Source organism: Coregonus lavaretus (genome assembly GCF_964263955.1).
Source record: "Coregonus lavaretus genome assembly, chromosome: 24".
In the NCBI taxonomy this organism is placed as follows: Eukaryota; Metazoa; Chordata; class Actinopteri; order Salmoniformes; family Salmonidae; genus Coregonus; species Coregonus lavaretus.
Window position 1 is genome coordinate 37726012 of NC_140011.1, and position 20711 is coordinate 37746722.

Below are 20711 nucleotides of genomic sequence, written 5' to 3' on the forward strand. Positions count from 1 at the left end.
CAATGATCATGAGGAAGGTGAGGGATCAGCCCAGAACTACACGGCAGGACCTGGTCAATGACCTGAAGAAAGCTGGGACCACAGTCTCAAAGAAAACCATTAGTAACACACTACGCCGTCATGGATTAAAATCATGCAGCGCACGCAAGGTCCCCCTGCTCAAGCCAGCGCATGTCCAGGCCCGTCTGAAGTTTGCCAATGACCATCTGGATGATCCAGAGGAGGAATGGGAGAAGGTCATGTGGTCTGATGAGACATAAATAGAGCTTTTTGGTCTAAATTCCCCTCGCCGTGTTTGGAGGAAGAAGAAGAATGAGTACAACCCCAAGAACACCATCCCAACCGTGAAGCATGGTGGTGGAAACATCATTCTTTGGGGATGCTTTTCTGCAAAGGGGACAGGACGACTGCACCGTATTGAGGGGAGGATGGATGGGGCTATGTATCGCGAGATCTTGGCCAACAACCTCCTTCCCTCATTAAGAGCATTGAAGATGGGTCATGGCTGGGTCTTCCAGCATGACAACGACCCGAAACACACAGCCAGGGCAACTAAGGAGTGGCTCCGTAAGAAGCATTTCAAGGTCCTGGAGTGGCCTAGCCAGTTTCCAGACCTGAACCCAATAGAAAATCTTTGGAGGGAGCTGAAAGTCCGTATTGCCCAGCGACAGCCCCGAAACCTGAAGGATCTGGAGAAGGTCTGTATGGAGGAGTGGGCCAAAATCCCTGCTGCAGTGTGTGCAAACCTGGTCAAGACCTACAGGAAACGTATGATCTCTGTAATTGCAAACAAAGGTTTCTGTACCAAATATTAAGTTCTGCTTTTCTGATGTATCAAATACTTATGTCATGCAATAAAATGCAAATTAATTACTTAAAAATCATACAATGTGATTTTCTGGATTTTTGTTTTAGATTCAGTCTCTCACAGTTGAAGTGTACCTATGATATAAATTACAGACCTCTACATGCTTTGTAAGTAGGAAAACCTGCAAAATCGGCAGTGTATCAAATACTTGTTCTCCCCACTGTATACCCACATTGTCTGTATTATGCCCTAACATAAACTGATAACTCTTTATTCACTCTCCTTTCATTCAGATAGATATTCCCTGTGGTCATTTAGGAACACATTTCCTGAGTGTTGGGCCACAAATGCATGCCCTGGGTATGATTTTGAGCATCAGTTTTTCCATGCTTATTATACACTGTAGACCTACTGTGGTTTTATGCATTAGATTAGGCGGTCTTCAACACAGCTTTACTTTCTCTGCAAATCAGAAGGACTCTATAATGACCGCATGACTGCACTGTAAGTGGCTGACACAAAAAGTTTGAATAACAACAATAGTCTACAGTACATAAGGTTGTTGATTACTGAGTCTGAAAGTACAGTATTTTGAGGAGGGCAACTGTCTTTGGAAAATGCAATTCATGTGTTTGGCTGCAGTCAATTCTGACCTTTATACGGTCAATTCTGACCCTTTGCCCAATTAATGGCAAAAGAGCTGATCTGATTGGTCAAAATACTAATTAGTGGGAAACTATCATAATTGGGCTGCATGTGTCAACGCAGCCATTGTGTGACGTCAGTGTGCTTTGTATTCATTGAATAGAGACTGATGTGGGTGCTTATCTAATTACATTAGTATATTAGCCATAGTCTACCGTTGTTGGCTAATTCAACTATTTTAGTGTTTCGCCGACTACCTCATCGCGTACAACATTCAATTAAAACTATGAAAACTCCCAGTGGGAATGTGAGATAAATAAAGAGTTGGCGTTGAGCAGTCTGGGGCCGATTCGTCGATCGATAGCCTACTCTTCGGGAAGTGTATAACTAGAGCTGCAAGCGAGAGCAGTGGAAACTATAATCTGCAGGCGAGTCTTATCTTTCTTGCACTGACCAACGTGTGAGCGAGAGCTAAGGTCCAGAACAATCTCCCCCCGCCCCTTGAAATGTGTCATCCAGCGCCACCGACTCCGCAAGGCGCTACCATGGTTGTTGTTGAGAGCGGCAACTTCAATTTCAGCACCGAGGACAGCTCCGGGACGAACCCCAGCGCGAATGACAGTGTCTGTGACTTTCTTATGAACAGGGAGAAGCCCGAGCTCAGCAGGACAGGGCACACAGTGGTTGCAGTATTCCTCGGTGTCATTTTACTATTAGGATTCATCGGCAATTTCTTCGTCCTTCTCCTCTTCGCGCGGTTTCAGGTGCTGAGGACACCCATCAACCTCATCCTGCTCAACATCAGCGTGAGCGACATGCTGATCTGTATCTTTGGAACTGCCTTCAGTTTTGCCGCGAGCCTCTACGGCAGATGGCTCATCGGAGACCAAGGGTGCAAATGGTACGGTTTCGCCAACTCGCTTTTCGGTGAGTTGACTTGATAACCTATACGCTTCCTATCCTTTTCATAATGGTAAAGTTTTAGAGAGACTGAAAACCGAAGAAGAAACTTGCATGTCATCTCATGTTTCAACAGGTCCCCTCGCGCCATGCTCTCCATCCTGTGTGAGAGATACATACCACATGTATCCTAGTCTTGAATTAACAGTAAATAAGCAAATAACACTTTTGATCTCTGATACTCGCTACACAGTCAGTTTGACTGGTAAAGAGACACATTCTGAGTCAAACTTTCAAGTCAAACCAGTGTTTCTTGATGACTGTTAGTATTTTATTCTTATGTAATCTTTCACTGTATCTTGTCCCCTGCTCAACAATATACAAACTGACACCTTGGTTAAGATGTCTGCTGACCAATAGAATAATACCTACATCTTATTTATGAGCTGGATTTTTTTCCACAGCAGAAATTATACAAATTGCACATGGTATGCTCTGCATGCCTTTCATATATCAAGAGAGGTAGCCTGCTTGTCTAGGACTTAGATTGCGGATTAAAGGCTGACATCTGGAGACAGAGTGTAATCTATATTATAGGTTCTAACTGCAAGGGTATGCGTTATGGATTACAATGTGGAAACTTTTGCTTCCTCTGTCTTCTTTCACCCAGTATCTGTGCATTAGGGATGTCTACGATGAGTATGACGTGTTTCCTCTCTAACGCCCAGGAAGCTCTGACTCAAACTTCCATTAGACAGCTCTGCAAGCGTTAAAATGTCAAAATATGTTAGTTCCTTAGCGAAACTCCATATTTGGTGAGTAACTATCTTCATTTACTCCCGTTATGGCCTGTATGTTGTTCCAGAAAAGGTCTAAATAAAAATGTACAAGCAACCAAAAAAATGCCTCTTCGGCACCTCCAATGTAAATCAGTCATTACTGCCACGCACAGGTCGGAAGTCTACACCAGCTCAATACGTTGGAGGTGCTGAAGAGGCATTTCTTTAGTTTGCTTGAAAAAAAAATATTTAGACCTTTTTTGGAAGTACATAACGGCCGTAACTGGAGTAAATGAAGATATTTGGTGAGTAACAAACTTATTTTGACATTATTACACTTGCGGAGCTTTCTGAACGTTAGAGAGGAGACACTTCATACTCATCTTAGACATCTCTAACGCACAGACACTGGGGCACCTCCACCCATTTCTCTGTGCAGGCATTGTTTCTCGAGTATCCCTGGCCGTCCTGTCCTACGAGCGCTACTCCACGATGGTGCCTTACATGAAGGCTGACCCGTCTGACCCGGCTGACTACAAGAAGGCCTGGCTGGCCATCGCAGGCTGCTGGCTCTACTCCTTGGTTTGGACGGTGCCACCTTTCTTTGGCTGGAGCAGCTACGGTCCCGAGGGCCCAGGCACCATATGCTCAGTGCAGTGGCACCAGCGCTCTTTTAGGAACATCTCCTATGTCACCTGCCTCTTCATCTTCTGCCTCCTACTTCCCCTGCTGCTCATGATCATCTGCTATGGAAAGATCCTCTTTGTCATCCGTGGGGTGAGTCCGTGTCATTGGTCAATCCTAAACCGATTTTGTATTGATGGTGAGTATTTTGATGACAATGGTGGGCATGCTTGTACATGAAGATGGTGACAATGATGATTTACATTTTAGTCATTTAGCAGACGCTCTTATCCAGAGCGACTTACAGTTAGTGAGTGCATTCATTATTTTTTATTTTTCATACTGGCCCCCCTTGGGAATCGAACCCACAACCCTGGCATTGCAAACGCCATGCTCTACCAACTGAGCTACATCCCTGCCGGCCATTCCCTCCACTACCCTGGACGACGCTGGGCCAATTGTGCGCCGCCCCATGGGTCTCCCGGTCGCGGCCGGCTACGACAGAGCCTGGATTCGAACCAGGATCTCTAGTGGCACAGCTAGCACTGCGATGCAGTGCCTTAGACCACTGCGCCACTCACTCATGTCAAGGTTGATTATGTCTCTCGGCTGTCTTTCACACAAAGGAAGTGAATGATGTGCTGAAGGCTTTTTGTATTGCCTTGTTGCCCTGAGTAAACATCTTCTTCCCTCTCTGATGGAAGCATCAGTCTCTCTTAAAGCATCTTTCACCTCCCTCCACATAGAGCCATGACCCTGTTCTAGACCACTCCCAACAGACTGCTCAGATCCTAATATGTGTTTTGGTAATAACAAAAAGGAGGATAAACTATGGTGAAATATGCAAGACAGAGACAATAATTGAAAAAGCAGGAAGTGGAAATGTCACAATGTTTGTCCTAAATCTGTGACATGTACAGCAGACCTTAGCTAAAGATATTGGCAAGAAAATGCCCTCCTTAGGAAATCCTTAACACTACACATTCAACACAGTGAAACCATGTATCATGTTGAGACAGCTGTGACATTCCAGTGGGCCACCATCATTCATGCTAAGTTCTGCCAGCATGAAGGTCTGCAGTCACTCTAAAGGTGAGGCAGGTTGGCTAGTCCACCTTGCCACTAGTGCAATAGTGGGACATACAGTATACCCACATTGTCTGTATTATGCCCTAACATAAACTGATAACTCTTTATTCACTCTCCTTTCATTCAGATAGATATTCCCTGTGGTCATTTAGGAACACATTTCCTGAGTGTTGGGCCACAAATGCATGCCCTGGGTATGATTTTGAGCATCAGTTTTTCCATGCTTATTATACACTGTAGACCTACTGTGGTTTTATGCATTAGATTAGGCGGTCTTCAACACAGCTTTACTTTCTCTGCAAATCAGAAGGACTCTATAATGACCGCATGACTGCACTGTAAGTGGCTGACACAAAAAGTTTGAATAACAACAATAGTCTACAGTACATAAGGTTGTTGATTTCCCCCCTGTTGTATTTGATTTCCTTTAACAGGTGTCAAGGCTTGTTCCACTCCAGTGTCTGTCTGTTTTTATCGGTTCAATTACTTGTAATTTATATGATGAAGTTTAGATTTATTTTACTCTGATTTCTTAGTGTCAGACATGTTCTGTTATTTTACGAAACATGCAGCAAAATTAGTTACTGAATATTATACATCCGAGTTGCTAAATTGTAATTGGTGGCTTATCTTCTTCTAAACTACACTAAGTATACAAAACATTAAGAACACCTGCTCTTTCCATGACATAGACTGACCGGGGGCAACTCAATATTAGGAAGGTGTTCCTAATGATTGGTATACTCAGTGTACATTCATCAACAGCAAGTAATCTCCACCCCACTATTCTAATCATTACTTACAGTTTAACATACGGAGAGCACTATTAGTTACATACAGTATGTGAAATTAGTCATGGATTACATGGGAATACTTGTGCAGAAACATTACAGGTCATGATATCATCATTTCTAAAGTGGGTAAACATAACACGTGTAGACTTCAAGGAGTAGATCAATGGTTGTTTGGTTTTTCTGTTACCAAGGGGACTGATGCACATCTAAGAATCAACGTCTTACAGATGTAGAATCTTAATTTCAGCCAGTTTGCTACAGCAGGAAAATAATCCTGCAGCAACAGGAAATGTGAATTATTACGTGGATTATAATGAATAGACATTTTTTGTAGGGGTTGATACATTTTTAGTTAGGACAAATCAAGTCTGAAATGTTAAAGTGGAAATCACAAACTTTAGAAGCCTTTTTAAACCTTGAATACACTACTAGTTTGCATTTCCTGCTGTGCAGGAACATTCTCAGCAACAAAGGAGTGATCAAATTAAGATCCTACATCTGTATGTCAGTAGGCTATTCCATGGGGTTTGGCCACCACCCGCTAGCCATCATTAACCCTGGCCTCTAGCATGTTTTTATGTGTAAAGCTCACACCCTATGACTGCCTGTGTAATGGCTGTATGTTTCCCCTGCATAAACATTAGATATGCATGTTTTATGTGTTTATTCCCTGATATACCGAAATCATGAGGCGGCCTTCAGACTGCTGTTGTTATAAAACTAAACCTGACCACCGAGAATGGTAGTGATCTTCTCTAGATGATAGTGATGCGTTTAATTTCTCCAATCAAACCCCCATCCAGTCAGTGTAAGTAACTTGAATAAAATGGTCCTCTGAGTCTGTAGCTCAGTTGGTAGAGCGTTGCACTTGCAACGCCAGGACAGTGGGTTGATTCCTGGAGCTATATACAGTCGTGGTCAAACGTTTTTAGAATGACACAAATACAAATTTTCACAAAGTCTGCTGCCTCAGTTTTGATGATGTCAATTTGCCATGAAAATGAACTTAATCCCCCAAAAACATTTCCACTGCATTTCAGCCCTGCCACAAAAGGACCAGCTGCCATCATGTCAGTGATTCTCTCGTTAACACCGGTGAGAGTGTTGACTAGGACAAGGCTGGAGATCACTCTGTCATGCTGATTGAGTTAGAATAACAGACTGGAAGCTTTAAAAGGAGGGTGGTGCTTGAAATCATTGTTCTTCCTCTGTTAACCATGGTTACCTGCAAGGAAACACGTGCCGTCATCATTGCTTTGCACAAAAAGGGCTTCACAGGCAAGGATATTGCTGCTAGTAAGATTGCACCTAAATCAACCATTTTTTGGATCATCAAGAACTTCAAGGAGAGAGGTTCAATTGTTGTGAAGAAGGAGTCAGGGCGCCCAAGAAAGTCCAGCAAGCGCCAGGACTGTCTCCTAAAGTTGATCGGGGCACCACCAGTGCAGAGCTTGCTCAGGAATGGCAGCAGGCAGGTGTGAGTGCATCTGCACGCACAGTGAGGCAAAGACTTTTGGAGGATGGCCTGGTGTCAAGGAGGACAACAAAGAAGCCACTTCTCTCCAGGAAAAACATCATGGACAGACTGATATTCTGCAAAAGGTACAGGGATTGGACTGCTGAGGACTAGGGTAAAGTCATTTAATAGGCATATACATTACTCTTACTGAATTTCCACGTGGGCGAGGATATTGGAAATTTAATCAAAGCCTATTAGATGATACTTTATTTATAATTAGAACAAAGGAATTTATAAATGACTTTTTCCAACATAACATAGGTACAGCGAATCCCCTTATTGTATGGGACACCTTTAAATGTGCCTTTAGAGGCCATGCAATTCAGTACTCATCTCGAAAACAAAAGCAATTTAGGTCAGAAGAGTTTATACTAAGAAAGGAAATAGAAAGTATAACAGAACAGATAGATGGCAAAAAAAACTGTAACATAGAGGCTCAGAATAAATTAGAGGAAAAACAAAAAGAAATGGAGAAACTTATTCAAGAAAGATCAAGTGTAATATATTATAAAAATAAAGCAAACTGGATGGAATATGGGGAAAAATGCACAAAATTATTTTTATCTTCAACATAGGAATGCTACCAAAAAGAACTTAATGAAACTGGTTACAATTGACGGTGTCACCCATAATTCACCAAATGATATTTTGAAGGAAGAAACAAAGTACTTTAAGCATATGTTTTCTTTTCAGTCGCCTCCATCTCCTCTAACTGAAGCTAATTGTAGAGATTTTTTTTCTATTGATAATGTCAAATTAACAGCCACACAGAAAGACTCATGTGAAGGTGAAATTACAGAGGAGGAACTTCTGGATGCAATTAAAGACTTTAAGTCTGGGAAAACTCCAGGGTTGGATGGCATACCAGTCGAGGTATACCAAACCTTTTTTGATATACTAAGAGGACCGTTATTAGCATGTTTTAACCACTCCTATGTAAATGGTAGATTATCTGACACTCAAGAAGAAGGTCTGATCTCATTATTACTGAAACAGGATACAAGTGGAAAATATAAAGATCCAGTCCATTTACAAAATTGGAGGCCCCTTACACTTCAGTGTTGTGATGCAAAAATCCTAGCAAAATGTATAGCGCATAGAATTAAAAATGTATTGTCTGATATTATTCATTCTAATCAGACAGGTTTTTTACATGGAAGATACATTGGAGATAATATAAGGCAAGTATTGGAAACAATAGAACACTATGGAAAATATGGGAAACCAGGCCTGCTATTCATAGCAGACTTCGAAAAGGCATTTGATAAAGTTCGACTGGGGTTTATATATAAATGCCTGGAGCATTTCAATTTTGGAGAATCTCTTATAAAATGGGTCAAAATCATGTATAGTAACCCTAGGTGTAAAATAGTAAATAATGGCTATTTCTCCGAAAGTTTTAAACTGTCAAGAGGAGTGAAACAAGGTTGTCCACTATCGGCATATCTATTTATTGTGGCCATCGAGATGTTAGCTATTGAAATTAGATCCAATAATAATATCAGAGGATTAGAAATACAGGGCTTAAAAACAAAGGTGTCATTGTACGCTGATGATTCATGTTTTCTTTTAAATCCACAACTAGAATCCCTCCACAGCCTCATAGAGGATCTAGATACATTTTCTAACCTCTCTGGATTATAACCAAATTATGACAAATGTACTATATTACGTATTGGATCACTAAAAAATAAAATGTTTACATTACCATGTAGTTTACCAATAAAATTGTCTGATGGTGATGTGGATATACTCGGAATACATATCCCAAAGGAAATAAATGATCTCACTTCAATAAATTTTAATAGAAATTTAGCAAAAATAGATAAGATCTTACTACCATGGAAAGGAAAATACCTGTCAATTTGTGGAAAAATCACCCTGATTAACTATTTTGTATTATCCCAGTTTACCTATTTGCTTATGGTCTTGCCTACGCCTAGCGAACAGTTTTTTAAATTATATGAGAAAAAAATATTAATTTTTTTTTGGAACAGCAAGCCAGACAAAATTAAAAGGGCATATTTATATAATGAATATGAATTCGGAGGACAGAAATGATTAAATATTAAAGCATTAGACCTATCACTAAACGCTTCAGTCATACAAAAGTTATACTTAAATCCGAACTGGTTCTCAAGCAAATTAGTAAGATTGTCTCACCCAATGTTCAAGAAAGGCCTTTTTCCCTTTATTCAGATTACAACAACTCATTTGCAGTTATTTGAAAAGGAAATAATCTCCCAAATATCACTATTTCTAAAACAAGCCATAGAAAGTTGGTTGCAATTTCAAATTAATCCTCCAGAAACGACGGAACAAATAATGCAACAAATATTGTGGTTAAATTCAAATATACTCATTGACAAAAAACCTTTATTTTTTGACAGAATGTTTCAAAAGGTATAATCTTCGTAAATGATATCATCGGTAGGACTGGTGGAGTTATGTCGCACATGCAGCTAACAAAAACAAATGGAAATGTCTGCTCTACCCAAAATTACAACCAAATAATTGCAGCCTTACCGCAAAAGTGGAAGAGGAAAGTGGAAGGGGGAGAAAGTAAGGAATTTGTCTGTCGGCCTTGCATTAAAGAACATAATTGGTTAAGGAAAACTGTGATAAATAAAAAAGTATATCAGTTTCACTTAAGGACCAAAGGATTGACAGCCGTCCCATATAGATTGCAAAATAGTTGGGAAGAGATCTTTGACGTACTGATCCCATGGCATAGTGTTTATGAACTGACACGCAAAACGACACCGGATTCAAAAATTAGAATCTTTCAATTTAAATTATTATATAAAATTCTTGCTACCAATAGAATGTTATTTATATGGGGGATACAATCTTCCCAGCTCTGCAGATTTTGCTGTGAAGAGACAGAATCATTAGATCATTTGTTTTGGTTCTGTCCATTTGTAGCTTGTTTTTGGACTCAGGTCCAGGAATGGCTAAAGGATTGCAATATTTACCTGGAGCTAACCTTGCAGATAGCATTACTGGGTGATCTGAAAAGTCATAGTCAATCAATCAATAATATAATAATACTTTTAGCAAAAATGTTTATCTTTAATTCACAATCTGTAGAAGCAATGAGAATAGAAAGGTTCAGAACTTTTGTAAAACATCACAGTACGGTTGAAATATATATGGCAAATAGAAATCCTATATGGATGGTGTTAAGAGATGGGAGGTATTGAATAGAGTTTAAGGATGGGACTAATAACAAATAACAACAAATAATAACAGAGATAGCTAATAATGTAAGCATACTGTGTCCATAATAAGTATATAGGTTGTATGTTGGGAGCTTTTGGGAAAGAGCACAGTTAGAAAGATATGGCATATACAGTGGGGAGAACAAGTATTTGATACACTGCCGATTTTGCAGGTTTTCCTACTTACAAAGCATGTAGAGGTCTGTAAGTTTTATCATAGGTACACTTGAACTGTGAGAGACGGAATCTAAAACAAAAATCCAGAAAATCACATTGTATGATTTTTAAGTAATTAATTTGCATTTTATTGCATGACATAAGTATTTGATCACCTACCAACCAGTAAGAATTCCGGCTCTCACAGACCTGTTAGTTTTTCTTTAAGAAGCCCTCCTGTTCTCCACTCATTACCTGTATTAACTGCACCTGTTTGAACTTGTTACCTGTATAAAAGACACCTGTCCACACACTCAATCAAACATACTCCAACCTCTCCACAATGGCCAAGGACATCAGGGATAAAATTGTAGACCTGCACAAGGCTGGGATGGGCTACAGGACAATAGGTAAGCAGCTTGGTGAGAAGGCAACAACTGTTGGCGCAATTATTAGAAAATGGAAGAAGTTCAAGATGATGGTCAATCACCCTCGGTCTGGGGCTCCATGCAAGATCTCACCTCGTGGGGCATCAATGATCATGAGGAAGGTGAGGGATCAGCCCAGAACTACACGGCAGGACCTGGTCAATGACCTGAAGAGAGCTGGGACCACAGTCTCAAAGAAAACCATCAGTAACACACTACGCCGTCATGGATTAAAATCCTGCAGCGCACACAAGGTCCCCCTGCTCAAGCCAGCGCATGTCCAGGCCCGTCTGAAGTTTGCCAATGACCATCTGGATGATCCAGAGGAGGAATGGGAGAAGGTCATGTGGTCTGATGAGACAAAAATAGAGCTTTTTGGTCTAAACTCCACTCGCCGTGTTTGGAGGAAGAAGAAGGATGAGTACAACCCAAGAACACCATCCCAACCGTGAAGCATGGATGTGGAAACATCATTCTTTGGGGATGCTTTTCTGCAAAGGGGACAGGACGACTGCACCGTATTGAGGGGAGGAAGGATGGGGCCATGTATCGTGAGATCTTGGCCAACAACCTCCTTCCCTCAGTAAGAGCATTGAAGATGGGTCGTGGCTGGGTCTTCCAGCATGACAACGACCTGAAACACACAGCCAGGGCAACTAAGGAGTGGCTCCGTAAGAAGCATCTCAAGGTCCTGGAGTGGCCTAGCCAGTCTCCAGACCTGAACCCAATAAAAAATCTTTGGAGGGAGCTGAAAGGCTGTATTGCCCAGCGACAGCCCCGAAACCTGAAGGATCTGGAGAAGGTCTGTATGGAGGAGTGGGCCAAAATCCCTGCTGCAGTGTGTGCAAACCTGGTCAAGACCTACAGGAAACGTATGATCTCTGTAATTGCAAACAAAGGTTTCTGTACCAAATATTAAGTTCTGCTTTTCTGATGTATCAAATACTTATGTCATGCAATAAAATGCAAATTAATTACTTAAAAATCATACAATGTGATTTTCTGGATTTTTGTTTTAGATTCCGGCTCTCACAGTTGAAGTGTACCTATGATAAAAATTACAGACCTCTACATGCTTTGTAAGTAGGAAAACCTGCAAAATCGGCAGTGTATCAAATAGTTGTTCTCCCCACTGTAGAAGCAAACCGAATGGACATCATGAAAATGATCGGAGAGGTTGAGAGTAGAAGAAGTTCAGGAGCAAAAAAAAAAATATATATATATATATATATATATATATATATATATATATATATATATATATATATCCATAAGGTGTAGATAGTAAGTATAGACCGGAAGTAGAGGCTTGGGCATTGTTGTTCACTTATTTACTCCAAGTAGGGAAAGGATGGCGGGGTTGAAAAGTAATAAAGGGGAGTATGTATATATAAAAAACATGGGGGATTGGAAGTGATGCAGACAATTACATTGATAGAAGATACAATCTATCTGCAATATTAAGCTGATCCACCCCCCCCCCCCCCCCCCCAAAAAATAAATAAATAAATAATAATAATAATAATAATATTACAATAAAAAATATATAAAAATACATTAAAGTCATTTTCTCAGAATCCCCTTTCCGATTGTTTGGGGCATCCGGAAAACACCTTGTCCGGAGAAGACAAGGTGAGCGCTACCATCAGTCCTGTGTCATGCCAACAGTAAAGCATCCTGAGACCATTCATGTGTGGGGTTGCTTTTCAGCCAAGGGAGTGGGCTCACTCACAATTTTGCCTAAGAACACAGCCATGAATAAAGAATGGTACCAACACATCCTCCGAGAGCAACTTCTCCCAACCATCCAAGAACAGTTTGGTGACGACCAATGCCTTTTCCAGCATGATGGAGCACCTTGACATACAGTGGGGGAAAAAAGTATTTAGTCAGCCACCAATTGTGCAAGTTCTCCCACTTAAAAAGATGAGAGAGGCCTGTAATTTTCATCATAGGTACACGTCAACTATGACAGACAAATTGAGAATTTTTTTTCCAGAAAATCACATTGTAGGATTTTTTTATGAATTTATTTGCAAATTATGGTGGAAAATAAGTATTTGGTCACCTACAAACAAGCAAGATTTCTGGCTCTCACAGACCTGTAACTTCTTCTTTAAGAGGCTCCTCTGTCCTCCACTCGTTACCTGTATTAATGGCACCTGTTTGAACTTGTTATCAGTATAAAAGACACTTGTCCACAACCTCAAACAGTCACACTCCAAACTCCACTATGGCCAAGACCAAAGAGCTGTCAAAGGACACAAGAAACAAAATTGTAGACCTGCACCAGGCTGGGAAGACTGAATCTGCAATAGGTAAGCAGCTTGGTTTAAAGAAATCAACTGTGGGAGCAATTATTAGGAAATGGAAGACATACAAGACCACTGATAATCTCCCTCGATCTGGGGCTCCACGCAAGATCTCACCCCGTGGGGTCAAAATGATCACAAGAACGGTGAGCAAAAATCCCAGAACCACACGGGGGGACCTAGTGAATGACCTGCAGAGAGCTGGGACCAAAGTAACAAAGCCTACCATCAGTAACACACTACGCCGCCAGGGACTCAAATCCTGCAGTACCAGACGTGTCCCCCTGCTTAAGCCAGTACATGTCCAGGCCCGTCTGGAGTTTGCTAGAGTGCATTTGGATGATCCAGAAGAGGATTGGGAGAATGTCATATGGTCAGATGAAACCAAAATAGAACTTTTTGGTAAAAACTCAACTCGTCGTGTTTGGAGGACAAAGAATGCCGAGTTGCATCCAAAGAACACCATACCTACTGTGAAGCATGGGGGTGGAAACATCATGCTTTGGGGCTGTTTTTCTGCAAAGGGACCAGGACGACTGATCCGTGTAAAGGAAAGAATTAATGGGGCCATGTATCGTGAGATTTTGAGTGAAAACCTCCTTCCATCAGCAAGGGCATTGAAGATGAAACGTGGCTGGGTCTTTCAGCATGACAATGATCCCAAACACACCGCCCGGGCAACGAAGGAGTGGCTTCGTAAGAAGCATTTCAAGGTCCTGGAGTGGCCTAGCCAGTCTCCAGATCTCAACCCCATAGAAAATCTTTGGAGGGAGTTGAAAGTCCGTGTTGCCCAGCGACAGCCCCAAAACATCACTGCTCTAGAGGAGATCTGCATGGAGGAATGGGCCAAAATACCAGCAACAGTGTGTGAAAACCTTGTGAAGACTTACAGAAAACGTTTGACCTGTGTCATTGCCAACAAAGGGTATATAACAAAGTATTGAGAAACTTTTGTTATTGACCAAATACTTATTTTCCACCATAATCTGCAAATAAATACATTAAAAATCCTACAATGTGATTTTCTGGAGAAAAAAATTCTCATTTTGTCTGTCATAGTTGACGTGTACCTATGATGAAAATTACAGGCCTCTCTCATCTTTTTAAGTGGGAGAACTTGCACAATTGGTGGCTGACTAAATACTTTTTTCCCCCACTGTAAGGCAAAAGTGATAACTAAGTGGCTCGGCGAACAAAACATCGACATTTTGGGTCCATGGCCAGGACACTCCCCAGACCTTAATCCCATTGAGAACTTGTGGTCGATCCTCAAGAGGCGGGTGGACAAACAAAAACCCACAAATTCTGACAAACTCCAAGCATTGATTATGCAAGAATGGGCTGCCATCAGTCAGGATGTGGCCCAGAAGTTAATTGACAGCATGCCAGGGCGGATTGCAGAGGTCTTGAAAAAGAAGGGTCAACACTGCAAATATTGACTCTTTGCATAAACTTAATGTAATTGTCAATAAAAGCCTTTGACACTTATGGAATGCTTGTAATTATACTTCAGTATACCATAGTAACATCTGACAAAAATATCTCATAACACTGAAGCAGCGAACTTTGTGAAGACCAACACTTGTCATTCTCAAAACTTTTGACCACGACTGTACAATGTATGCAACTGAAAGTTGCTTTGGATAAAAGTGTCTGCTAAATGGCTTTTATTATTATTCTTGTTATATAATATAAATCATACAGTATAATAATATAAGTAATAGTCATATCTCCTCAGGTAGCCAAAATCAACCAGTTGGCTGCACATCGGCGGGAGATCCATGTGTTGGTGATGGTTGTCACCATGGTGTCCTGCTACCTGCTCTGCTGGATGCCCTACGGGGTGATAGCTCTGCTAGCTACTTTTGGTCAGGATGGCCTTGTCAGCCCCACAACAAGCATTGTCCCCTCCATCCTTGCCAAAAGTAGCACTTTTCTCAACCCTATCATATATATGCTGTTAAACAACCAGGTAACAGCCTGCCAATGACACACACGTCAAAGGCCATTGTTCTTACTTGTCGGTGATTTGATGATGAAATTGAAACCTCAGTGTTCCATTATCACACAAGATGCATTGCATTGATGATTTCATGTGTTACAGTTTTACAGGTGCTTCCTGGCCTTTGTGAGCTGCGGGTCAGATCATCTGGCAGCCACACCCAATGCACCCTGCCCAGCAGCCGAGTCACTAGCCCTAACGGCAACTCCCCTTGCCCATGAGGAGCCTGACACATCCCCTGGTACATGCAAGCCCCTGGACAGTAGTGGGACCCCACTCTAGGTCTCAGCAGAGAGAGAAATTGGTCCTGGTTGTGCACTACCACCCCTGAGGAGCTGAGGTATTTTGGGCCTACTCCACTGCTCACAGGAGCCAAGACACATGGTGCCCACACTGCAAAATGATATGATAGAGGTTATCAAGGCTGCTGTGAAATGAAGGTACCAAACTATCTCTATTTTCATTAGATTAGGTATTATTTGTCAACTGGATGTGTAAATGTCATTTAAAGTTGCCATCATACTGTATATGTAGCTAAGTTGCAGCAACCTTTTCCTTCACCCTGTGGCTGAATGTGGCCTGTTCGGCCACAAGATGGCAGCCTGCTTTAACATGGCCAATATAGATAACACGTTCATCTTTCTTAGTTATCCCAGCCCCTTGTACCAACCAGATGTAAGATCTCCTGTATATCATTGATAGAAATATAATTATATTTCTATGATATAATCTGTGTATCAAGCAGTCTGTGAATTGATGTCTGCAGAACTTGACTGCCGTTTTTCCAATGTGAATTCTGTGACAAAAGCCCATTCATCATGATGGGTTCTCTCTTTCATAAGTTACTATAAATCTGATGCCTTTTTTGTGTATGCATGTTCAAACACAGTAACATTCACAATGCTCCCGATATTTATGTTGAAAATCACCATTATTTTACAAGATGATTGTCACATTATTAGGAGGCTCTAATGACTTTGACATTAGGTTATCATTGATTTAGTGATCTGTTCAATAAAGATATTTTACAAAGTAAAAGGGAAGTTTCAGTATTATATTGACCACCACCCTGCTGAAAGGCTGCTTGATGCATCTCCTCTTCACCACTAGATGGCACCAGATGGCCATGTACACTGAACAAAAATATAAATTTCAAAGATTTTACTGTTACTGTTCATATAAGGAAACCAGTCAATATAAATACATGCATTAGGCCCTAATCTATTAATTTTCATGACTGGGCAGGTGTGCAGCCATGGGTGGGCCTGGGAGAGCATAGGCCTACCCACTTGGGAGCCAGGGCCCAGCCAATCAGAATGAGTTTTTTTTGCCACAAAAGGGCTTTATTACAGACAGAAATACTCCTCAAATTTGTGGGATATTTTATTTCAGCTCATGGAACATGGGATCAATACCTTTACATGTTGCATTTATATTTTTGTTCAATATATATATTTTGAGAGTTGGGCCAATGCGGTTTCTGCATTATGATGCATTTACATGACTCTTCAACATTCTTTGGCAGCCATGTTAGCTCCCCGATAACATTACATGGGGAATATTTTATTTTTTAAATACTATAAAATAGAATGTCTAGAATGAGCATTATGATACATTTACTTGACACTACAATATTCTACGGCAGCCATGTTAGCTCTCCATTAACATTACATGTGATGTATTTAAACAATTCTATATAACTGAATGACTAGAATTAGAACAATATAAAATGTTCTAAAAGTTGGCCTAACTCTCTATATGTGGCTCTGAAATAAAAAACATGTATGCACTAACTAACTCGCTCTGGATAAGAGCGTCTGCTAAATGACTAAAATGTAAATGGTTGGCACCATTAGCCCCACTTGGCTTTTTTCTCTTCAATGAACCACACCTCACAAATATAACCCAGTGGGAGGTCACTAGAGTTAAGCCATATGTGATTCATGTCTCCGCCCACTTTTTAGTTGAAAGTCCTGTGAAGTTGAGTCTTCCTCTGCTTTCTGCATACAGTTATTGTAAGAGGGGCTGTCCGTAACGACCTAAATGTAAAGATAAGAAAGTGGACAAAAAATAAGGACCAAAGCAAATGTCTGTAGAGGGAGGGGAGGGGACCAAAAAGTAGAAGGAGAGAGTCATGAATGGGGCCATGCTCTGAGCCCAGCAGGTGGTCAGGGGTAGAAGTGTACCCTACTGGGCAAGAGGCTTGGTCTGGCACTGAGAGGAGAGACTGCTGAAAAATAAGATTAAAGTAATGAATGGGAGTAGACGCGCATGCATGAATGCACGCACAGCGCACACACATACATATACACACAGAAAAAAGGACTTTGACTGGAATCAGACAAGTGGAGAGACAGATTTTTGCTAATAAACAGCTAATGATGAGCTTTAATATTCTACAAATAGTTTCTGTTTCGTCTCTCTTCCGATAATCTACTAAAGGTCAACTGACTATAAACGGTTTTGTGAACACTAGGTACCTTCTAACTTCCCTCCTCTCCTAATCAACCCCAACTGTAGGTGGAATTCATGTTTGTTCAGCAGTTTCTCCTCTCCCAAATTGTCCAAAGATTAATTTTTGTTCAGCTTAGTGAGTATGTGGGATGAGAGATCAACAAGTAGGTCTTAATCTCTGACAGGTTAGGCTCCTCCTCCCCTGGCTGTTCCCATGGCTGTAGGGCAGGCCCCCCCCCCCCCCCTCCCCCCTCCCCCCTCCTGCTGGGCCCTGATCCCAGACAGGCCAGAACCTCAGCAGGGGCACAATTACTGCAGGCTCCAGCCTGTCACCACCACGGCTGATGGCTCCGCTCATATGGCAGGAGTGTCCTCAGAAGAGTGCCATGGAGGGCAAAGAGGATGATTATGGTGAAGAGGAAGGTGGAGAACAGGGAAGATGAAGATTATGGGGCATTTTGGAGAATAAAAAAAAATCTCTGTTAAATCTGTGGCAACCATGATTACTCAGTTGCTTGTGAAATTGGTGTGATATTACTGAGGGGAGTACTTCATATTCGTGAGGGCGTCTACCGATAAGCAGGGCTAGAACCGACAAGAAGTCAGTTGACATTGGTACCGCCAGGCTATCCGTAGAAAACAACACAGGACCAGACTCTCACAAAGATGACACAGACACTTGCGTGACAAAGGGCCGTTGGAAACTGCTTATGGGTTGATCCTCTTAGAACGTGCTTCCAGCTAAGCCAGCAGATATAGACTAATAGAGCTGAAGGGTAGGCCGAAAAGGTAGGTAGTGTTGTGTGCCCGTTCATGGCCAACAGTAAAATAAAGACCTGTAAAAGATAATATATGAATGGTGCAGTGCATGGGTTTAAATATAGGTTCTCTCTGATACCATGCTTATCATCAGAAGGCATTCTGTTAACCCTCAAGCTACCGACTGGGGTCATTTTGACCCCAGAGGCATATTTTTTTAAATCATAGCCCAAAGGTGGTTTATTCAATTCTTCTAATTGTTCATGATTTTGTCAATCAACTTGTTCTTAACTAATCTAAATCATTGTTTAGTGTTTCTATATCAATATGAACTGTATCAAAAAAAATCCCTTAATTCCGCCTGTGTAATATGATACATTATATTACCTTTATTCTTTTTTACATTTACATTTTAGTCATTTAGCAGATGCTCTTATCCAGAGCAATTTACAGTTAATGAGTGCATAATTTTTTTTTTTCTTACTGATTATTTTAATCTAGGTTTCTATGGAGACAAAATTACTAGTTATCCATACCACCAGAGGGTAGAGGGGGACCTGTATCAGTGATTTTGACCAGATAGACAGATCACCTGCAGAGATAAAGCGCCCCATGTACTCGCCTAAGATTGTACTTTTCTATACCACGTATCTTATGACTGTGTACAAAACAAAAATGACCTTATTTCCGTGCCTATAAATATCTGCCAATGGTATACAATGATATTTGATGTGACTTAAAATATTTGGGCAGGTTTTTTGAAGCATGTTGCCATTGCGCATACCCCTCTGATTGTTTCACTATAAATAAAGAAAACTAAGCCATATTTTTGGTCAATGTCTCTCAGAATCACTTTTTGAAGTGAATTGAATCACTTTTTGTCAATATAATTAAGTATATTTCAAGTAGGCAGTCGTTTTTACCACAAGAATATGACAAAATGTATATTTACTTCAAAATTCTGAAAACTTAAATGATATAATCAAATGATGGTCAATTAGCATCTTAGCACTAACGTGGATTGTACTTTGGGAAAAAGCTGCACATTATATGAAAGAAACATTTATATATTTTTTTGACAGAATTAGCAAATGAATGGTAATTTTGCTAAAATAACAGTCTGTTTTGGTCATTTTTTGTTGATGTTTTGATAACTCATAAGTTGATATTTTGCTATGATTGTTCCTTTTTCAATAGCTTCTTCTTGCGGTCAAAATGACCCCAGTGGGTAATTGATGTACATTATGTAAAATATGTTGGTAGCTTGATGGTTAATCTGATAAAGGATATCCTGATATTTCAACACAATTTGTTAATTTGCTACGCCAGTGATATCTAATAGGCTATATTGAGAGCAGATTCGTGTACAGATCCACACATAATGTACAGCATCATCCTGATAAATAAACAGGGGAAAACTAAATCAAAGTCTTACCAATTTATTGGTAATTTGGGATACACTACATATATAGTATCAATTTCAACAAATCAACAAACAAAATTAAATGCCACAATTTCAAAATAGGTCAGATTTCTGTTATTTATTTCTCTTTTGCCTTGATCTATGATATTTTGCATTTAGTTTTCATTTCACTTTTTATCTGAATCTGATGCTAGTTTGGCTAACTGAACAACATATACCAGATGTATTTAAATTGCCTGTTTAAAATATTTTCCTTGATGTTCCACTGAACACTTTCAGAATATTTTTTGTCTTAGGTGCCTTAATGGATTGTGAACTTTGCTTTGTCATCAAATGCTGGATCTTGTCAATCATTTAGCAAAAGGTAGGCTACCACTCCAAAATCCAACATCTAAAACATAAAAGCCCCAAAATGTATACAAGTCAACATCACTCAAAACAAAAATTTATAAAATGTCCATAAACATGTTTTTCATTGAAGTGTTGACTAAAGTTGCATGCCTCTTATGAACATGATAGAAATATATAAATCATGTTGATTTATATATAACCATTTATATCTGTAAATGTATACACCAACATTACAATAAATTGCAACTAAAATACAATTATATCAATTATATTGTAAACGGTATATTTTAATATAGAGAAATTAAGCTATACATTTTATATTGTTCTTTGCAAAAGGCAACATTCCATGTCAATGACAGCAGGCCCATGTTTTTCTGTCTTAAAACTGATTATGACAACAGAGCTAAAATATAGTAACACATGCAAATACTGTTCTTCTACTATAAT

At 40.3% G+C, this 20711-nt stretch overlaps 1 pseudogene across 1 annotated transcript; it reads left to right on the forward strand.

Annotated features, from left to right (window-relative positions):
• The first annotated feature begins 1959 nt into the window (after positions 1 to 1959).
• On the forward strand, positions 1960 to 15543 carry LOC311099320 (pinopsin-like; annotated as a pseudogene). Its single transcript has 4 exons — positions 1960 to 2380; positions 3572 to 3909; positions 15014 to 15247; positions 15380 to 15543. The product of its transcript is annotated as a pinopsin-like (transcript).
• Positions 15544 to 20711: the final 5168 nt, after the last annotated feature.